This window comes from Bidens hawaiensis, unplaced genomic scaffold, assembly GCF_021521415.1.
Source record: "Bidens hawaiensis isolate Kalapana, Puna unplaced genomic scaffold, B.hawaiensis_p1.1 tig00026205_1, whole genome shotgun sequence".
Lineage (NCBI taxonomy): Eukaryota > Viridiplantae > Streptophyta > Magnoliopsida > Asterales > Asteraceae > Bidens > Bidens hawaiensis.
Window position 1 is genome coordinate 45,181 of NW_027494217.1, and position 19,821 is coordinate 65,001.

The 19,821-nt window shown below is 40.6% G+C and overlaps 1 pseudogene; it reads left to right on the plus strand.

Moving 5' to 3' along the window:
• Positions 1-16,035: 16,035 nt before the first annotated feature.
• On the plus strand, positions 16,036-19,174 carry LOC143573099 (calcium-transporting ATPase 12, plasma membrane-type-like; annotated as a pseudogene).
• Positions 19,175-19,821: the final 647 nt, after the last annotated feature.

Below are 19,821 nucleotides of genomic sequence, written 5' to 3' on the forward strand. Positions count from 1 at the left end.
CCGGTCATCGTTGGGCCTGGTTGGCTCGAAATGTTGGGGGTCATCCGTCGGCCGGGTCAGGTTAACAGTAGAGCAGGGGAAGTGTTGGTGGGGTTCCATGTGTTTGCAGGACCGGCCTTAGAGTATAGCGGGATAGTCGACGGCCACATGTCCGACATCACGCTAGGCCCGGTAATTTTTTAAAATTATATGTATTTTTATGAAAAAAAATATGTATAATCAAGGATTCAACACGTATAATTACATAACCACTGGCTTAGTTTATTGGCAAAGTGATATGACATCTAACCAAAAATTTATGAGTTATATTCTTATTTGAGACATTTTTAAGTTTATTTTTAATTATATACTCAAATTATCAACTAAGCTCATTTAAAATTAAATTGTTTAAGTCAACAAAATGTTCTTTTTACTTAATAGCAATAATTTTTCATTGTTGGCTCAACTTTTTTTTTCATCTTCTCAGAGCTGCCCCAGATGTTTGTTTCTAATTCTTTGGCCAACGAAACACATAAAAAATGAATTTGAGATTCCAATTTTAACAAATTCACATTTATATTGGAATATTTATATTTCAAATCCAATTCTTTTAGATTTCAATTTCTATACAAATTCTAATTTTGAAACATTATGCGAATCACACTTACTCTAAATATTATATTTTCTAAGATCATTTGCAGTTATAATGGCCGCCCCTTGGACGTTATGTACCAAGTGGCGTTCAGTTAGAGTTATGGTTTTTTACAAAAACATGGTGTAGTTATAATATGCGCCACGTGGTGCCAGTCACTTTTATACTTTTTTGTTTTTTTTTAGTTTTTTATAAAGAATAATCAAATAACAATAATATTTTATTAAATAAATATTACATTAAAATAAAAAAAACTACTCGTCTTCATTGTATTCACCTTCGTCGTCTTCATCGTCTTCGCCCCCCTCCTCGTCGTCTTCATCATCGTCTTCATTGTTGCCCTCGTTTTGATTCTCATTTTCACCTGGAAAACGCCGATTCATCCAGAGATGTTGGACCAAATCCCCCTTTAGTGTGTTATGCATCTTTATTGATCGCACGAAATCCGAGTTTTCGAGTCTTTGCTCCATACTTGTTGGAGTTTGTGGTGGATCCGAGTCCGGTATGAAAGTTGGACATATTGCTCTTCTCTCGTCTTCGATGATCATGTTATTCATTAAGATATACGCATACATAACACATTTCATTCTTTCTAAAGATCATATACGACAAGGATTTTTAACAAAATTCCAGCATTGTTGAAGAACCCCAAAACACCTCTCGATATCCCTTCTCGTAGACTATTGTACTTTCTTAAAATACTGTCTTTTTTCATCCAACGGGTCTCTGAATGTTTTCACGATAATCGCATACTCTAAATGTATTCCATCACCCAAATAGTACCTATGATGGTAGAAGTTATCGTTAGCCCAAAACGAAGCGACGGGAACGGTCCCAGATATGCAACTCTCCATCACAGGCGACTGTTCTAAGACGGTTATGTCATTGTTGGAACCAGGAACACCAAAGAATGCCGACCAAATCCAAAGGTCGTATGGAGCAATCGCTTGAATGTGACATCTGCCCCGATCCGACCCGACCCAGGTACCCGTTTCTCCGATCCGATCTCTTTCTTTTATGATTTAATATTTATTTATACTTATACTTTACTTTTAATAATAATAATATATTTTCCTTCCCGCCTCTTCCTCTCTCTTCCTTTCCGCCGTCCCGTCCCTCTTCTTCTCTCCGCCTTCTTTTCCCTCTTGTTGCCGTCCCGCCTCTTTCTCTCTCTTGTCGTTGTTCCGCCCTTAGGCCTTGAACCCCCCCCCTTTTCTCTTAACTCTTTGCTTGTCCTTTGATTCTTCCCGCCTAAGGTTGTCTGCGCAGCTCCACGCGCCAGACTCCTTACAAGGAAGCCTGCGTGTAGACCAGTTGTTCCTGCGATACGCGAGGCAAACTGTTCTCGCAGCGCGCTAAGAATTGTAGTTCTTCTCGCAGCGCGCTAAGAACGGTAGTTCTTCCCGCGACACGCTAAGAATTATAGTTCTTCTCGCAGCGCGCTAAGAACGGTAGTTCTTCCCGCGACGCGCTAAGAATTGTAGTTCTTCTCGTAGCGCGCTAAGAATGGTAGTTCTTCCCGCGACGCGCTAAGGATTTTAGTTCTTCCCGCGGCGCGCTGTGGACTGTTCTCTGTCTGCCTTCGCCCTCGCGCGTGCGCTCGATGCCTTCTCGCGCTAAACCCTTTGAGTTTTCTTCTGTTTAATCTAGCCGTTTACTTTTGTGTTGTCTTATCTTCTGTGCTGTTGACCTGACCTATCTTGTGTCTGAAAAGCCACTTTTGGCGCAGCATGCGCACCAACCCCATTGGTTGGCAGAAAAAGTGACTGACATTATCTTTTGAGATCTGCTTTTTCCATGCTTGACCAGTACCTTTATCTGACCCTCCCATGCCTGTTTACTGTTACCTGTCAGCTTTTCCTTTGCCCCCTGCAGCTGCCATATCTTTTGATATCTTTTGCTTTTGGAATCTTTTACTTTTTGGAGATCTTTTCCCCTTTTCTAGGGATTGTGTTCCCTAGGGTTTCCCTATAAATAATAATACTATTTTCTTAACACTACACACACAAATACTTATTATCTTTCTCTTCCGTTGTTCTTCCTCTGCCGTCTCCTCTCTCTTTGCCTTCGTCTTCTATCCTGTTCTGCCCTGCTTTTCCGGTAATATATATATGTATTATATATAATAATAATTTACTTATTAATTATGCTAACTTATAATCAAGACTTAAATCAAATCATTAAAACAATAATCTTATTTATAGGTTAACTTGTGCTTGTTTAAAGTTGGTTCTTGCTTTATCTTACACCGCATCGTTTATCAAGTGAGTAATCTCGTATCTAATCCCTTTTTATTTTTAATGTTTTGGGATGTTCATGTGTTCGTACAAACTCGAGTCTTAAACTTGTTTATGAACTTTAGTCGCGCAGTATCCCATGTGTTGAGGACGTTTACTTGGCTGTTTATTTGTATGTGTGTATCATTAACCGCTTTGTTCGGCCTATTCCGAAGTTTTCATGGATCCATTAGATGAACACGGGAGACCTATCGTTTACGGTTTTCTTTGTTTACACTTGCACAGATGTTTTCTTGTTTTTGTGCTCATTTGGGAGCACGGATTGAACTATGAACTATGATCTATTTAGGCTTGATCACAATCTGATTACACCCTTGTTAAACACCAGACATACACGTGTTGCGCGCAGATTTATGTTATCTATGTATTGTATTAAACTTGATTTCTCACCAACACGCAAGTGTTTGACGTTTATTTTAACACATGTTCAGGTTTGCTGTAGCTACATTTGGAGCTTGTGGATACGTAGGACGTTTTTACTTTTGGACCTAGATTAAAATGTATCAAGACAAGTTATTATTGTTCGAATATTTTGTCTTATAATATATTGATTTATGTTGATTTATGTTATCTCGTGTTTACGTTGCGCGTGCGTGAATGAATATATTTATTAAATATTGACACCCAATAGTGTCACGAGTAATGAAACAATATGTGGCGCCACGATGTATAATCCGCCTTTGGTCGGGGTGTTACATTGAAGGCTGACCGTTGATCCCTTTTGGTCACCTCATGTGTATTGGCCTTTCCATGCAGTTGGACAATTAGTCTATTCCCAATGCATGCAATCTACACTCCTTATCACGCCGGGTAAACCATGCACCTTTGCATGGGCCTCATAAAAACGTTATAGATCGTTCCAGTTGGGCTCTCTCAGATAATGTGGTCCATATAGTTTCATTATTCCTATATTTTACACAATTTTTATAAAATAATTGATTAAAGTAAACAAGTGATATAATTAATTTAAAAAAAAATGAAATGTACCGTAACAATAATACTCCAAGGTGTCCTTAGTTGTTTTATCGGTCATCTTTAAATACTCGTCGTTGATGTCGGCCGTGTTTTCGAGGCGAGTACGTGTACGGCTGACGTAACCTTCTGAATAGACGTGAATCCTAGCGTCCATTGACCATCCGGCTTTTACTTAAAGTAATCAAGCTCACGCTCCAAATCATTTGTGATGCGCATAAATAATTTTTTAGACATCCGAAAGTGACGCCTAAAGGGCTTCGGGTTCTTGTATCTTGGTGAGTCGCCGAAGTAATCCGTTATCAACCGGTTGTTGGCTTCGATACGATCTCGTTCGATGTATGCTATTTTTGAAACGGGGGTGGAGGAGAACTAACAGAATTCATATAAGTTGCCGCGAGCAGAATTCATACTTGTTTACTCGTCATTTTAAATTGAGAATTCGGAAAGTCATGGTGATACATGAATTGTCGATTCTCGATTCGAATTTGTTATCTATATTAAGTTTGCATTCAAATTCATGTTTTACTTTAACTGTTGATGGTATCTAACCCCGCGAAACCAAGCTTTATAAGATTATACTTTGCGCTAAGATATTAACAAAACTAAAACTTTTATAGAATGCCTCCGCTATCTCGCCGTCATCGAAGGAGAGAAGCCTCGCGCAGGCGTAGACAGCAACGTTCCCAGGAAATGGCCGCCGCAATAGCCCAAGCTTTGAGCCAAAACAATACCTCCGGTTACAACATTAAGTCCTTTAATGCGGGTAGCCCTCCGAAATTCACAGGGCTTGAAGGAGCCACCGTGATGCTCCAATGGCTTGAGAAAATAGGAAACACTTTCCTCCATACCCAATGCCCTCCTGACAGACGAACCCTATATGCTTCCAGTGTCCTGGAATTTAGAGCGCTTACATGGTGGAATGGAGTAGCTCATGCGCGTGGCGCAGAAGCTGCTTCTAGCATGACATGGGAGGAATTCAAGGAAATACTGACGCGAGAATTCTGCCCTCCCAACGAAGTTAAGCGCCTGGAGGAGGAATTTTGGAATCTTAAGCAACACAGCGGTGAAGCGCGCGAGTACGCGACGCGCTTCCATGAACTAAGCCTGCTTGTCCCTCACCTTGTTACCCCTTCCCGCCGAGCCATCGAGAAATTTCTTGGGGGTCTCCCCATGGAAATTCAAGATTCTGTATGGGCCAGAAACCCAGCAACCCTCTCTGACGCCATCGAGTTGGCCGCTGTGCTCAGCGACAACCATGTCAGAGCAGGAACCCTGTTCCTGCGGGGAGCTGAGAAGACCAAACCCACCAAGACTGCCCCTGAACCAACAGAAACCAAGCCGGAACCCTCAAACCGTAACAACCTCAAGCGCAGGCGCAAAGCCTATGCGCTTACCAGCCCGCCCATTGTCCAGCAACCCACCTATCAACCTCCAGTTTACGCGCCTAACCCACTGTCGACCTACCCAACACCTCCTGTAGTCCACAACTATGCCTTAACCAATCCCACACTCCCTGCCCCGCCAACTAAGAAACCTTACACAGGAACCCAACCCTTCTGCCCAACCTATAGATTTCACCACCCAACCCAAACCCCGTGTCGACAATGTAACCGATGTGGCCGCGTTGGCCACTCAGCCGAGTACTGTAGAGTCCCTTCCGCCAATCCAATTGCGCCAACACCACCAGTCTACCCGCAGAACCCACAACCAACCTACCAAAACCCACGACCCAGATCGTGCTTTAACTGCGGTGATCCCAGTCATTTCCGGAACGCGTGCCCGAGACTACAAGTGCAAATCACGCAAGCGAATCCGGTGAACCAAATCTCGAACCAAGTGACGCGCGGACGAGCTTTTAACATAACCGCGCACCAAGCGCAAGCGAATAATGACGTAGTTAATGGTACATTTTTGCTTAACGGATTTTATGCTTCTGTACTTTTTGATACTGGCGCCGATCGAAGTTTTATCTCTCGCGTGTTTGAGCAGAAGCTTGCGCGACCGCGCAGCGATTTAAAAGAAAATTTTTCAGTTGAATTGGCTAATGGCGAAACTGTTTTAATTAACTCAGTGATTAAAAATTGCACGCTTAACCTTAACGAAAACGATTTTCTGATCGACCTCATCCCCATGCCTCTTGGAAGCTTTGATGTTATTATTGGTATGGACTGGCTCTCGAAGAATCGCGCCGAAGTTATTTGCGCCAAGAAGTTGATTCGCATTCCTCGAGAAAATGGTGATCTTCACATCTATGGCGAGAAACCCTCCAGTGGTCTCAAGCTTATGTCTTGCGCCGAAGCCCAAAGACTCATGCGGAAGAAGTGTGTTGCATTTTTAGCCCATGTGGTTAAACCCGATGAAGGAAAGAAGAAGCTACGCGATATCCCTGTTGTGCGTGATTTCCCTGAAGTTTTTCCTGATGATCTTCCTGGTATCCCTCCCGCTCGTGAAGTCGAGTTTCGTGTTGATCTTGTCCCTGGTGCTTCCCCCGTAGCCAAATCTCCTTATCGTCTTGCACCCGCTGAGATGCAAGAATTGGCAAGTCAACTTCAAGAGTTGACCGCTAAAGGATTCATTCGCCCTAGCTCTTCGCCCTGGGGTGCTCCGGTGTTGTTCGTTAAAAAGAAAGATGGTTCGTTTCGCATGTGTATTGATTACCGCGAGTTGAACAAACTCACCATTAAGAACCGGTATCCTTTACCGCGTATTGACGACCTCTTTGATCAACTCCAAAGTGCCTCTTGTTTCTCCAAGATTGATCTCCGCTCTGGCTATCACCAGTTGCGCATCCGCGATGAAGATGTTCCGAAGACTGCCTTTCGAACTCGTTATGGCCACTTTGAATTCTTGGTTATGTCCTTCGGTTTAACCAACGAACCCGCCGTTTTCATGGATCTAATGAATCGGGTGTGTAGGCCTTTCTTGGATAAATTCGTGATTGTGTTTATCGATGACGTTCTGATTTATTCTAAGACCAAGGCCGAGCATGAGCAACATCTTCGGTTGGTATTGCAAAAGCTTAGAGCCGAGCAGCTCTTTGCCAAGCTCTCCAAGTGTGAATTCTGGTCTGATGAAGTACAGTTTCTTGGTCATGTTGTAAACAAGATGGGTATTCATGTCGACCCATCCAAAATTGAAGCAATCAAGAACTGGATTACGCCGACCACTCCTACCGAGATCCGTTCCTTTCTGGGCTTAGCTGGTTATTACCGGCGCTTCATTTCGAACTTCTCGAAGATCGCTTTGCCTTTAACAGCTCTAACGCACAAAGGTAAACCGTATATTTGGGGCTCGAAGCAAGAAGAAGCCTTTCTGACGCTCAAGCGTTTGTTGTGTGAAGCTCCTGTTCTTGCGCTACCTGAGGGTAATGATGATTTTGTCGTGTATTGCGATGCATCCAACCAAGGTCTCGGTTGTGTTCTTATGCAACGAGGCAAGGTTATCGCTTACGCATCAAGGCAACTCAAGGTTCATGAAAAGAATTATACAACTCACGACCTCGAACTAAGCGCAGTGGTATTTGCCTTGAAGATCTGGAGACACTACCTTTATGGTACTAAGTGTATCCTCTACACTGACCATAAAAGCCTTCAGCATATCTTTGATCAAAAGGAACTTAACATGAGGCAACGCCGATGGAACGAACTCATCAGCGATTACGATTGTGAGATCCGGTATCATCCTGGTAAGGCTAATGTGGTAGCTGATGCGCTCAGCCGTAAACCCAGCCAGCTTAACTGTATCTTGCCGCGCACGCAGCTTCACTTTGCGCCGATTCAGAGCAATCTTGAATCACGCATTCGCGACGCGCAGCGCGCATCCATCAGTAACGATAACCTTCGCGCCGAGTTAGCGTGTGGCGCGGAAGCGCACTTTGTCCCTAATCTGAGTGGAATTCTCTACTATCTCAATCGCATCTGGATTCCCTTTGAGGAGAATCTTCGCGCTGATATCCTGAGTGAAGCGCATAAATCTCGGTATTCTGTTCATCCCGGCGCTGATAAGATGTACAAGGATTTGCGCATTACTTATTGGTGGCCCGGTATGAAAAAGGATATTGCTGTATTCGTAGCTAAATACCTAACTTGTTCCAAGGTAAAAGCTGAACACCAACGCCCATCTGGTTTGCTCGAACAACCAGAAATTCCTACGTGGAAGTGGGAAGGTATAGCGATGGATTTCATTACCAAGTTACCTTTGACAGCAAGCAAACATGATAGCATTTGGGTAATAGTGGATCGTTTGACTAAGTCTGCTCACTTTCTGCCCATTCGTGAAAACTACCGTGTTGAGCAACTCGCGCAGCTTTATGTCAAGGAAATTGTCTGCCGCCATGGTACTCCTTTGAGCATCATATCCGATCGCGATGGCCGTTTTATATCTCGCTTTTGAAAATCTCTCCAATCTGCGCTAGGAACTTGCTTGGACATGAGTACGGCATATCATCCTCAGACTGACGGACAGTCTGAGCGAACTATTCAAACTCTTGAGGATATGCTCCGATCTTGTGTTCTTGATTTTGGAGGTAATTGGGATTCGCACCTGCCTTTGATCGAGTTCTCTTATAATAACAGCTATCATTCCAGTATCGGTATGGCCCCATTTGAAGCACTTTACGGTCGTAAGTGCCGCTCCCCGATTTGTTGGAGCGAAGTGGGTGAAGCTCAAATCACAGGACCCGAACTTGTTCAAGAGACAACCGATAAAATCGCCAAGATCCGTGATCATCTGCTGACTGCCAGAAGCCGACAGAAGAGTTACGCAGATCGTAGGCGAAAGCCTCTCGAATTTCAAAGCCTCTCGAATTTCAAGTTGGTGATCTTGTTCTCCTCAAAGTGTCGCCCTGGAAGGGTGTTGTCCGCTTTGGGAAGAAAGGTAAGCTTGCTCCTCGATATGTTGGTCCATTCAAGATTCTCGCGCGTGTGGGAAAAGTTGCCTACAGACTTGACCTGCCGCCCGCGCTCAGTAATGTGCATCCAACGTTCCATGTATCCAATCTCAAGAAGTGTTTAGCTGACGAGAACCTTCACATTCCACTTGATGAAGTTCAAGTTGATGAATCTATGCATTTCGTTGAGAAGCCTGTTGAGATTATGGATCGCGAGGTTAAGCAAACCAAGCGCAGTCGTATCCCTATCGTGAAAGTTCGCTGGGAGTCCAAGCGCGGAGCCGAGTTTACATGGGAAAGGGAAGATCAAATGAAGATCAAGTACCCGCACCTGTTCTCTGCGCAACCTACTTCGAGATAAATTTCGGGACGAAATTTCTTAAAGTAGGGGAGACTGTGACATCTGCCCCGATCCGACCCGACCCAGGTACCCGTTTCTCCGATCCGATCTCTTTCTTTTATGATTTAATATTTATTTATACCTATACTTTACTTTTAATAATAATAATATATTTTCCTTCCCGCCTCTTCCTCTCTCTTCCTTTCCGCCGTCCCGTCCCTCTTCTTCTTCTCTCCGCCTTCTTTTCCCTCTTGTTGCCGTCCCGCCTCTTTCTCTCTCTTGTCGTTGTTCCGCCCTTAGGCCTTGAACCCCCCCCCCCCTTTTCTCTTAACTCTTTGCTTGTCCTTTGATTCTTCCCGCCTAAGGTTGTCTGCGCAGCTCCACGCGCCAGACTCCTTACAAGGAAGCCTGCGTGTAGACCAGTTGTTCATGCGATACGCGAGGCAAACTGTTCTCGCAGCGCGCTAAGAATTGTAGTTCTTCTCGCAGCGCGCTAAGAACGGTAGTTCTTCCCGCGACACGCTAAGAATTATAGTTCTTCTCGCAGCGCGCTAAGAACGGTAGTTCTTCCCGCGACGCGCTAAGAATTGTAGTTCTTCTCGTAGCGCGCTAAGAATGGTAGTTCTTCCCGCGACGCGCTAAGGATTTTAGTTCTTCCCGCGGCGCGCTGTGGACTGTTCTCTGTCTGCCTTCGCCCTCGCGCGTGCGCTCGATGCCTTCTCGCGCTAAACCCTTTGAGTTTTCTTCTGTTTAATCTAGCCGTTTACTTTTGTGTTGTCTTATCTTCTGTGCTGTTGACCTGACCTATCTTGTGTCTGAAAAGCCACTTTTGGCGCAGCATGCGCACCAACCCCATTGGTTGGCAGAAAAAGTGACTGACATTATCTTTTGAGATCTGCTTTTTCCATGCTTGACCAGTACCTTTATCTGACCCTCCCATGCCTGTTTACTGTTACCTGTCAGCTTTTCCTTTGCCCCCTGCAGCTGCCATATCTTTTGATATCTTTTGCTTTTGGAATCTTTTACTTTTTGGAGATCTTTTCCCCTTTTCTAGGGATTGTGTTCCCTAGGGTTTCCCTATAAATAATAATACTATTTTCTTAACACTACACACACAAATACTTATTATCTTTCTCTTCCGTTGTTCTTCCTCTGCCGTCTCCTCTCTCTTTGCCTTCGTCTTCTATCCTGTTCTGCCCTGCTTTTCCGGTAATATATATATGTATTATATATAATAATAATTTACTTATTAATTATGCTAACTTATAATCAAGACTTAAATCAAATCATTAAAACAATAATCTTATTTATAGGTTAACTTGTGCTTGTTTAAAGTTGGTTCTTGCTTTATCTTACACCGCATCGTTTATCAAGTGAGTAATCTCGTATCTAATCCCTTTTTATTTTTAATGTTTTGGGATGTTCATGTGTTCGTACAAACTCGAGTCTTAAACTTGTTTATGAACTTTAGTCGCGCAGTATCCCATGTGTTGAGGACGTTTACTTGGCTGTTTATTTGTATGTGTGTATCATTAACCGCTTTGTTCGGCCTATTCCGAAGTTTTCATGGATCCATTAGATGAACACGGGAGACCTATCGTTTACGGTTTTCTTTGTTTACACTTGCACAGATGTTTTCTTGTTTTTGTGCTCATTTGGGAGCACGGATTGAACTATGAACTATGATCTATTTAGGCTTGATCACAATCTGATTACACCCTTGTTAAACACCAGACATACACGTGTTGCGCGCAGATTTATGTTATCTATGTATTGTATTAAACTTGATTTCTCACCAACACGCAAGTGTTTGACGTTTATTTTAACACATGTTCAGGTTTGCTGTAGCTACATTTGGAGCTTGTGGATACGTAGGACGTTTTTACTTTTGGACCTAGATTAAAATGTATCAAGACAAGTTATTATTGTTCGAATATTTTGTCTTATAATATATTGATTTATGTTGATTTATGTTATCTCGTGTTTACGTTGCGCGTGCGTGAATGAATATATTTATTAAATATTGACACCCAATAGTGTCACGAGTAATGAAACAATATGTGGCGCCACGATGTATAATCCGCCTTTGGTCGGGGTGTTACATTGAAGGCTGACCGTTGATCCCTTTTGGTCACCTCATGTGTATTGGCCTTTCCATGCAGTTGGACAATTAGTCTATTCCCAATGCATGCAATCTACACTCCTTATCACGCCGGGTAAACCATGCACCTTTGCATGGGCCTCATAAAAACGTTATAGATCGTTCCAGTTGGGCTCTCTCAGATAATGTGGTCCATATAGTTTCATTATTCCTATATTTTACACAATTTTTATAAAATAATTGATTAAAGTAAACAAGTGATATAATTAATTTAAAAAAAATGAAATGTACCGTAACAATAATACTCCAAGGTGTCCTTAGTTGTTTTATCGGTCATCTTTAAATACTCGTCGTTGATGTCGGCCGTGTTTTCGAGGCGAGTACGTGTACGGCTGACGTAACCTTCTGAATAGACGTGAATCCTAGCGTCCATTGACCATCCGGCTTTTACTTAAAGTAATCAAGCTCACGCTCCAAATCATTTGTGATGCGCATAAATAATTTTTTAGACATCCGAAAGTGACGCCTAAAGGGCTTCGGGTTCTTGTATCTTGGTGAGTCGCCGAAGTAATCCGTTATCAACCGGTTGTTGGCTTCGATACGATCTCGTTCGATGTATGCTATTTTTGAAACGGGGGTGGAGGAGAACTAACAGAATTCATATAAGTTGCCGCGAGCACAATCGCACTCGTAACCACCTCTTCCTCCACGTCATCTTCGGCTTGTCGGTCGAGCCCGAAAAACTGATTATATATAGAAGTAGGAGAATCCATTTATAGGGAAGTTGGTGTGAAGAAATATAGAGTAAAAAGAAAGATTTATAAATTTAGTGAGTTTTGATTGGGGATGGAGTTGGTTAATATATAAAAAAATTTTTATACGATCATATGACCGTTGGGAAAAAGAATTTGTTTTTTTTTTTTTATTTTCGTGCCTTCATCTGTGTTATGTGTAAAACACCGAAAAAAAACCCAAAACGCCGGGGGGGGGGGGGGGGGGGCTCTCCCGGTGTTATCCTCCAAAACGCCGCCCATAGCATGCGACTAAGCATGGTCTTAGGGAACACCACTCCTCTATTAATTGATTTATTTTTTGCGGCGTTCCATGTATATATTTATTCACACATAGAAGACGACCGGAAAGTACTTTCTTGTTGAATAGAAAAAAAAACTTGTCCAACAGACCAGACAGCCATGAGTCTCATTTAATGGATAAAATGAAAGGAAATTAGAAAAGAGTTGGTGTGTTCTTAAGATTTTTATGGAAGGAAAGGAGAAAAAATAGAAAATGCTGTGGTAAATGACACATGAAATGAAAAAATTTAGTTGTGATGGAATAAAAAAAATAATGTTTGATTATTCAATGGAATAAAATCAATAATTACACATGAAATCTTATTTCATTAAAATCATTTCTTTCCTTCTCACCCCATCTTTTTTTATTTACTTCATTCCTTTTTCACCTTACTTTTGTCAACCTCACCTGACAACAACTGCCACCACCCACCACCACCGCTGCCACCACCACTGTCACAATCCCCGCCCCTACCCCGGGAAGGGAGACGTGAATGCAAACAGTGGAATCGGTATTTATTAAAATATTTTTTAACGGAAATTTCATTAGGATCGTAATTAGGAAATTTATTCAAAGTTTAAAAAATCGTGTTTTGCATTTCATAAATTGGGATAAGCACACATTTATATGTACAAAGGTATCATAGGGATAAACCCCATTTTACAAAACATGTTTATTTATGTTGGTGATAAACCACTTATTTAAGTTAGAATGACCGCATGCCTCATTCCTATGTATTTAACAAGTCATCAGAAATATATTTAAAAATATACGATCAACAGGAAATACTGTTGTGTACATTTTTATTTGGAAATGACACATTTGTACTAAAGATTTGATCAATCGGATATAGTACCTATGCACCCTCGCTAAGGCCACTGAACTTGTCTTGTCATACAAAAATATATTATCTTGTGAGTCTTCCTCCTTATAGGAACTCAAAAGTTTATCTTTCTAGTAATGTGAGTCAAGTCATTTTCTTATTTCATCAATGTGGGATAAATTCTCTTCCCTTTTGTTTATATTTTGGATTGTTATAACCACTTTACCACCAGCGCCACCGCCACCACCACTTTAGCCATCATGATGCAGAGGTAAAACGAAAATGAAGATCGAATCACGTTGATTCAACGAATACCCGTAATGAACTTCCAATCCCTAAAAATCCCACCCAAAGGTCAGGGAAAATGAAAAGAAAAAGTAATTATTATAAAATTCAAGTATGTCTTTCTGAATTACACAACCGACATATAAATAAGTGTTCAAATACGAAATGGGCCATGGGCCAAACACAAACCCAAAAACAAAAACATAAAAGTTGCTGAAAAAACATTAAAAGACCCATAACTTTATTTAGAAGGCGTTTTTGGGCTTCGATTTAACTAGTAATAAGCTTGAAACGGAGCTTCGTGGCCAAGTTATGCCCGTTTTCGTGGGCCACCTTTTATAGCGCGATCTTGGGCCTCCAAATACATAATAGCCCGGTCTCCAATACTTGGGCCCACATCACATCACAACCCTTGTCACCACCACCGCTTGACCATCATCACCATTGTTGCTGCCTGACCACCACCACTGTCGCTACCACCATTACCATCAGCATCACCACTTGACCACTAGCGTCACCACTGTCGCCGCCTTGTGACCACCGCCGCCTGACCACCATCGTCGCCATCATCACCACCATTGTCGTCACCATAGCTACTGCCACCAATACCGTCGCTATTGCAATTTTTCTTTATTTTGAAAAAAAAATGAGATAGGAGTATTTTTATCATATATATTTCATTTCCAACATTTTTTGTGGATACCAAAAAAACATAAAGTGATAATTATTTCATTCCATCCTGCTTTCAATCCATTCCCTTTTTATTTCATTACCTTAAACCAAACATACCGAGTATATTCACAAGTTTTATTTAAAGAAAGAAATAAAAGGAATCATCACTAGCCCACTAGGTGATGATTCACATGACTACAATAGTGTTGGGATTTGATTTATGTTTCTCTAATTTTTCTTCTGTTAACCGTGTGTGAATGTGAATATGAAAATATCAATGATGCATGACTACAATTGTGTAATGCTTGCATATAAATGAAATAGAAATTAATTACATGGTATGCCTAAATTTTACAGTTTTGTTTTTGTTTTTTACTAATTTTTTACTTAACTAGAAAACGACTTACGTTTTGAATAAGCCTGGAAAATGGACGGGTCAGATTGACTTGATCTGGGAATGAGTTCCAACCAATTTGGTATGAGTTAAAACGAGTTTCAACTAAAATGGGTTAATTAAGGAAAAAAGTTTTATGAAATGATCAAATGTATAATTTAGAGACACCCAAATGAACATCTTTTACCCAAATTAATCAAGTTTTTGATATATGGGTTACTATTGGCCGGTATAATAATAAACACTATAAAAGTATCATGCCCTCTTTGCCAAGATATTCTTTCTTTGCATAATAAGACTTCTCGTCCCCTTTATTTTTTTTCCTCCCATTTTCCTCTAGAACCATATTTCTTTCTTGTGTGCAAGTGATAGGAGATCGAAACCAAATGATTTGAATTAAACAAATTGGATTGATTCAAGAGAGGCAACTCCAACTCGCGGTTTTCTTAAAAAAAAATCTCATCTTTTATATATAAAACATTGTCTTTTATATATAAAAAGTTAAATTTTGGTGTCCGGAGGAGGTAAACGGACCCTCTTGACCCTCCCTTGATTTCGCACCCACAAGCAAATGAGCACAACGATAGTAAATCATGCTCATACACAACCCATGCCCGATCAAAAAGTAGCTAGGTCCGGTGTCCTTCACTAAAATTAAAAAATAGTCGCTTTACAAAAAAATAGCCGGAAGATCTAACTATAAGCCCAAAGTTTAAAACCAAAACTGTATTCCTATATATCACGGAATCATTCATGTAATTAATTTTTGTTATTTTCATATGGTATGCCGGCAATAAATCAAACTTTTATTTTGTTTGGCGTCTCATCATCTTATTATACAGTGATGTTTACATTAAGTTGCTTGTCGTCTTGCAAAACGCTGTGTGGGAATATCCTTTCATATAAAACACGACGGCATATATTACAATACTTAAGATAATAATCTTTATAGATTAAGTCATGATTACTAGGAATTTGCATAAATCCGAACTATTCCGTTATTGATATCATCCAACTAGCTAATATCAACATATATACAAAGCTTAATATGGACTAAAGAAATCAATCAAGTTATAATTTATGCATAATACTGAAGCACAATTCATGATGAATCTGGTGGTGACTTTGAATTTTGGAATATGTACTAATTATATGATGAAATAAATTGTAGAAGAGTTATGATATCTGCACTGTAAATACAAATACATTTTACGTGCTAAGCATAAAATAACTAGAGTAATTATTAGTTATTACAATACTTCACTTTTGTAGTGTAATTACTCTAGTAAAAAAACTGCAGTGTAATAACAATTAATCTCAAATTTTCGTAGGTTTGACAGGCCAGTTAATTTTAATAAAATATTAAAATATATGTTAATATATATAACATATATTTTGTGAAGTTTCCACGTGATTTCCTAGAGTAACACATGATTGGACGATGCTCCGTTAGCAATTTCCTAGGAGAAATATATAATTGGACTATAGCCCCTTAGCAATTTTCTATATAGAACATAAATCCTCTTCTCACTTTGCAAACAAAACACACTGAAAAATGGTTGCAGAGATTCAACCCCTGCTGGATATTGGAAACATGTTGTATATCAGAAGCACTGCAACCTTTACCAAAGCCAAGAAAAGATGGTGCCGCGCCTACTTTATTATATGTTTCGCAAACACCATCGCCAAAAATGTGATCTCCAAGGCCCCTTTACCCCTTACCCAATTCCCGACATATTCCGTTATTGATATCATCCAACAAATCGTTGTTCCTTATAAGCCTAGTAATGATCAAACACAACTCATTAATAGCGTACACAACAAGACCTAGAAATGATTCATACGTTTGATGGTCGGGATTTAAAGAAGATGAGAATCGTGTTTGGTTCCAATACCTATGAACTACCAATTCGGGTGGGATTGTTTTACTTTGCGATAGAGTCTCTTTTTAAAGATGTAAGGATGCAAGGGGTTGGTATGGATATGGAAGACGTGTCTAATCATCATGTTTCCGGTATTGATCAAGCACAACTTACCAATATCGTGCAAAACAAAGGCCTGCAAACGCTTCACAGATTAGACGGTGTGAAAGGCTTAGCCAAAAACCTTGGCACTAATCTTGAAAATGGAATCGACGGTCATGATTTAAACAAGCGAAGAAGCATGTTTGGTTCGAATACTTATGAAAAACAGCCTCAAAAGGGTTTCTTTTATTTTGTTGCTTACAGTTTTAGCGACATGTTTCTTCGCATGCTAGTAGGATGTGCGACTCTTTCTATTGGTTTGGGTATAAAAAAAGATGGAATTAAAGACGGATGGTATGAAGGCGGACACATACTTCTATTTGTCTTTCTAATTATTGTTGTAAATGCGATCGTTGTCTCAAAAATGAGAAGTGTTGTCTCAAAAATAAGAAATAATATCAAGATTGAGGTTGTTAGAAAAGGAAGTAGACAAAAGATAACGGCATTCGATTTAGATGTTGGAGATGTGATTTTGAATGTAGGAGATCAGATTCCAGCAGACGGGTTGTTTATTGATGGGCATTCATTGCTAGTAGATGAGTCAAATATGACAGGGGAGGGTGAGCTAAAAGACGTAAACGCCATCACTAATCCATTTTTATTCTCTGGTACCAAAGTGGCGAATGGCCATTGTTGGATGCTCTTGTTGTCAGTCGGAATGAACACCGCTTGGGCGAAGGTGATATGTTCCATCAGGGACGATATTAGCAAGACTCCACCATTAGCATTGTCACGCCTCTATGAACTAGCTGCCTCAATTGGAATGGTAAGTGTTCTGACCGCTTTCACAGGTTTTCTGTTGATGTTACAACTTTACTTCGGTGGATACACAACAGACGAAGACAGTAACCAAGAGTATAAAGGGAAACACATGAGTGTATATGAAAAACTAGACACGGTTACAAGTATCTTCATGGTGGCCGTGACCATGGTGGTGGTGACCATCCCTGAAGGTCTACTGCTAGCAGGAGAATTCACATTTGCATACTCTATGAAGAGAATGATTGGTGATCAAGCCTTGGTTCGGAAGTTATCAGCATGTGAGACCATGGGTTCAGCCACGGTTATATGCATCGATAAAACTGGAACTTTGACCATGAACCAGATGGCTGTAACAAAGTTTTGGCTTGGTCTCGAGCACATGGAACCACATTCTTACAATATAATCACCCTACACGTCCTCGAACTTCTCCACGAGGCAGTCGGGTTCAACACTAAGGTCTTCAAACACGCATCCCCAACTGAAAAAGCGATTTTAACGTGGGCGGTTGAATTTCTGGGTATGAATATGGAAATAGTCAGACAAAGTTCCATGTTGTGGCATTTAATTCTGGGAAGAAACGAAGTGGCGTTTTGGTTAGGAGAAAAAATGACAACAAGATTCATGTTCACTGGAAAGGAGCTGCGGAGATAGTACTAGCAAAGTGTTCAAGGTATTATAATAGCAACGGGTGTAAACTGATAATTGATAGAGATTCAAGAGCACATTTGGAAAATATAATAGAAGGAATGGGGGCAAGTGGTCTTAGGTGCATTGCTTTCGCGCATAAGAAGGTTCCTTATCAAAAATTAACTGAAGAAGGGTTAACTTTGCTTGGGATCTTCGGGTTGAAGGACCCAAGCAGACCCGAATCCAAAAAAGCTATTGAAACTTGCAGATCCGCTGGAGTTGAAATCAAGATGATAACTGGAGAAAATGTTTTCACAGCAAAAGCCATTGCCACCGAATGTGGAATATATGAACCAGGTCGAGAAATACGTGAGGATGAAGTGGTGGAAGGTGCCCAGTTTCTTAAATTTACACACAACGAAAGAATGCAAAAGGTTGATAAAATCCGTGTGATGGCAAGATCTTCACCTCTTGATAAGCTTTTAATGGTAAACTGCTTGAAACTAAAAGGACACGTGATTGCAGTTACCGGTGATGGGATAGACGATGCTCCAGTACTTGAATTAGCTGATATTGGACTTTCAATGGGAATTCAAGGAACCGAAGTAGCCAAACAGAGCTCAGATATTGTTATCTTAGACCACAACATTGCCTCTGTTGCAACCGTACTAATGTGGGGACGATGCGTGTGCAATAACATCCAAAAAATCGTCCAATTTCAACTCACAGTGATTGCCGCAGCTTTCGCTATTAACTTACTTGCATGCGCAGTTTCTGGTTCCGCCCCCTTAACCATTGTGCAACTCTTGTGGGTGAATTTGCTCACAAACACTTTGGGTACACTTGCATTTGCTATAGAAGGGCCCACTAAGGAACTCATGAGCAAACCGCCTGTGGGCCGGTTCGAGCCACTCATAACTAATATCATGTGGAGAAACCTACTGGCACAGGCTATTTTCCAGATTACCGTTGTATATACGTTCCAGTTTAAAGGTGAGGCCATATTTAGCGTGGGTGAAAGGGTGAAAAACACTATGATATTCAATACTTTCGTGTTATGTCAAGTGTTTAATGTGTTCAACTCGAGGGAGCTGGAGAAAAGGAATATATTCAAAGGTTTACATAAAAACAGATTGTTTGTTGGAATTATCGGGATGACTATAATCCTTCAGATTTTGATGGTCGAGTTTTTGAAGAGGTTTGCGGATACAGAACAATTAAGTGGTGTGCAGTGGGGAATTTGTGTTGGCACCGCAGCTTTATCGTGGCCTATTGGATGAGTTATGAAGTAAATACCAGCACCTTATCATAAACCAACTAGCTCTAAGATACATTAGACACTATCACACTAAGTTACAAAAACGGTTGTTAATAACTTAATACTCATGTTATGATGTGTGATTATATAATATTATTGTGGTTTGTTCATTTTCTGGTGTGTCTGAGAGGGAAGTTGATAAAAAAATAGTACAAAATGAGAGCATGTATGCAGTGAGTAGAAGATAACACTCTTAATACTTTTGTTACTTACACCCACACAACAACTCTATGTATAACAAAACCATCTTTCCATTAAAATATTGAATACATTATTTAAACTACGCTTACATTAAGGGTATGTTAAACGTAGCGATATTAGAAGGGTGGTTTGGTAAATCTCATGGGTTGAATGGAGGAGATCAATATAGTAACAATAAGTTTGTTATTTGAATTAGATAAGTTTGTCGTATATTTAATTCTCTCCGTATCGGGCTCAAATTGTGTATTTGAACTAGAATAGGATTAGGATGCAGGGTAATATATAAACCCTTGGACCGATGTAATTTTATTAATTTTTTTCGTTCGTGGATTTCATAATAAAAGAGTTTGAAGGTTTTTGTTTGTCCAATAACATTTTGGTGCATGTGTTCAATATAGTTGGTTGCAG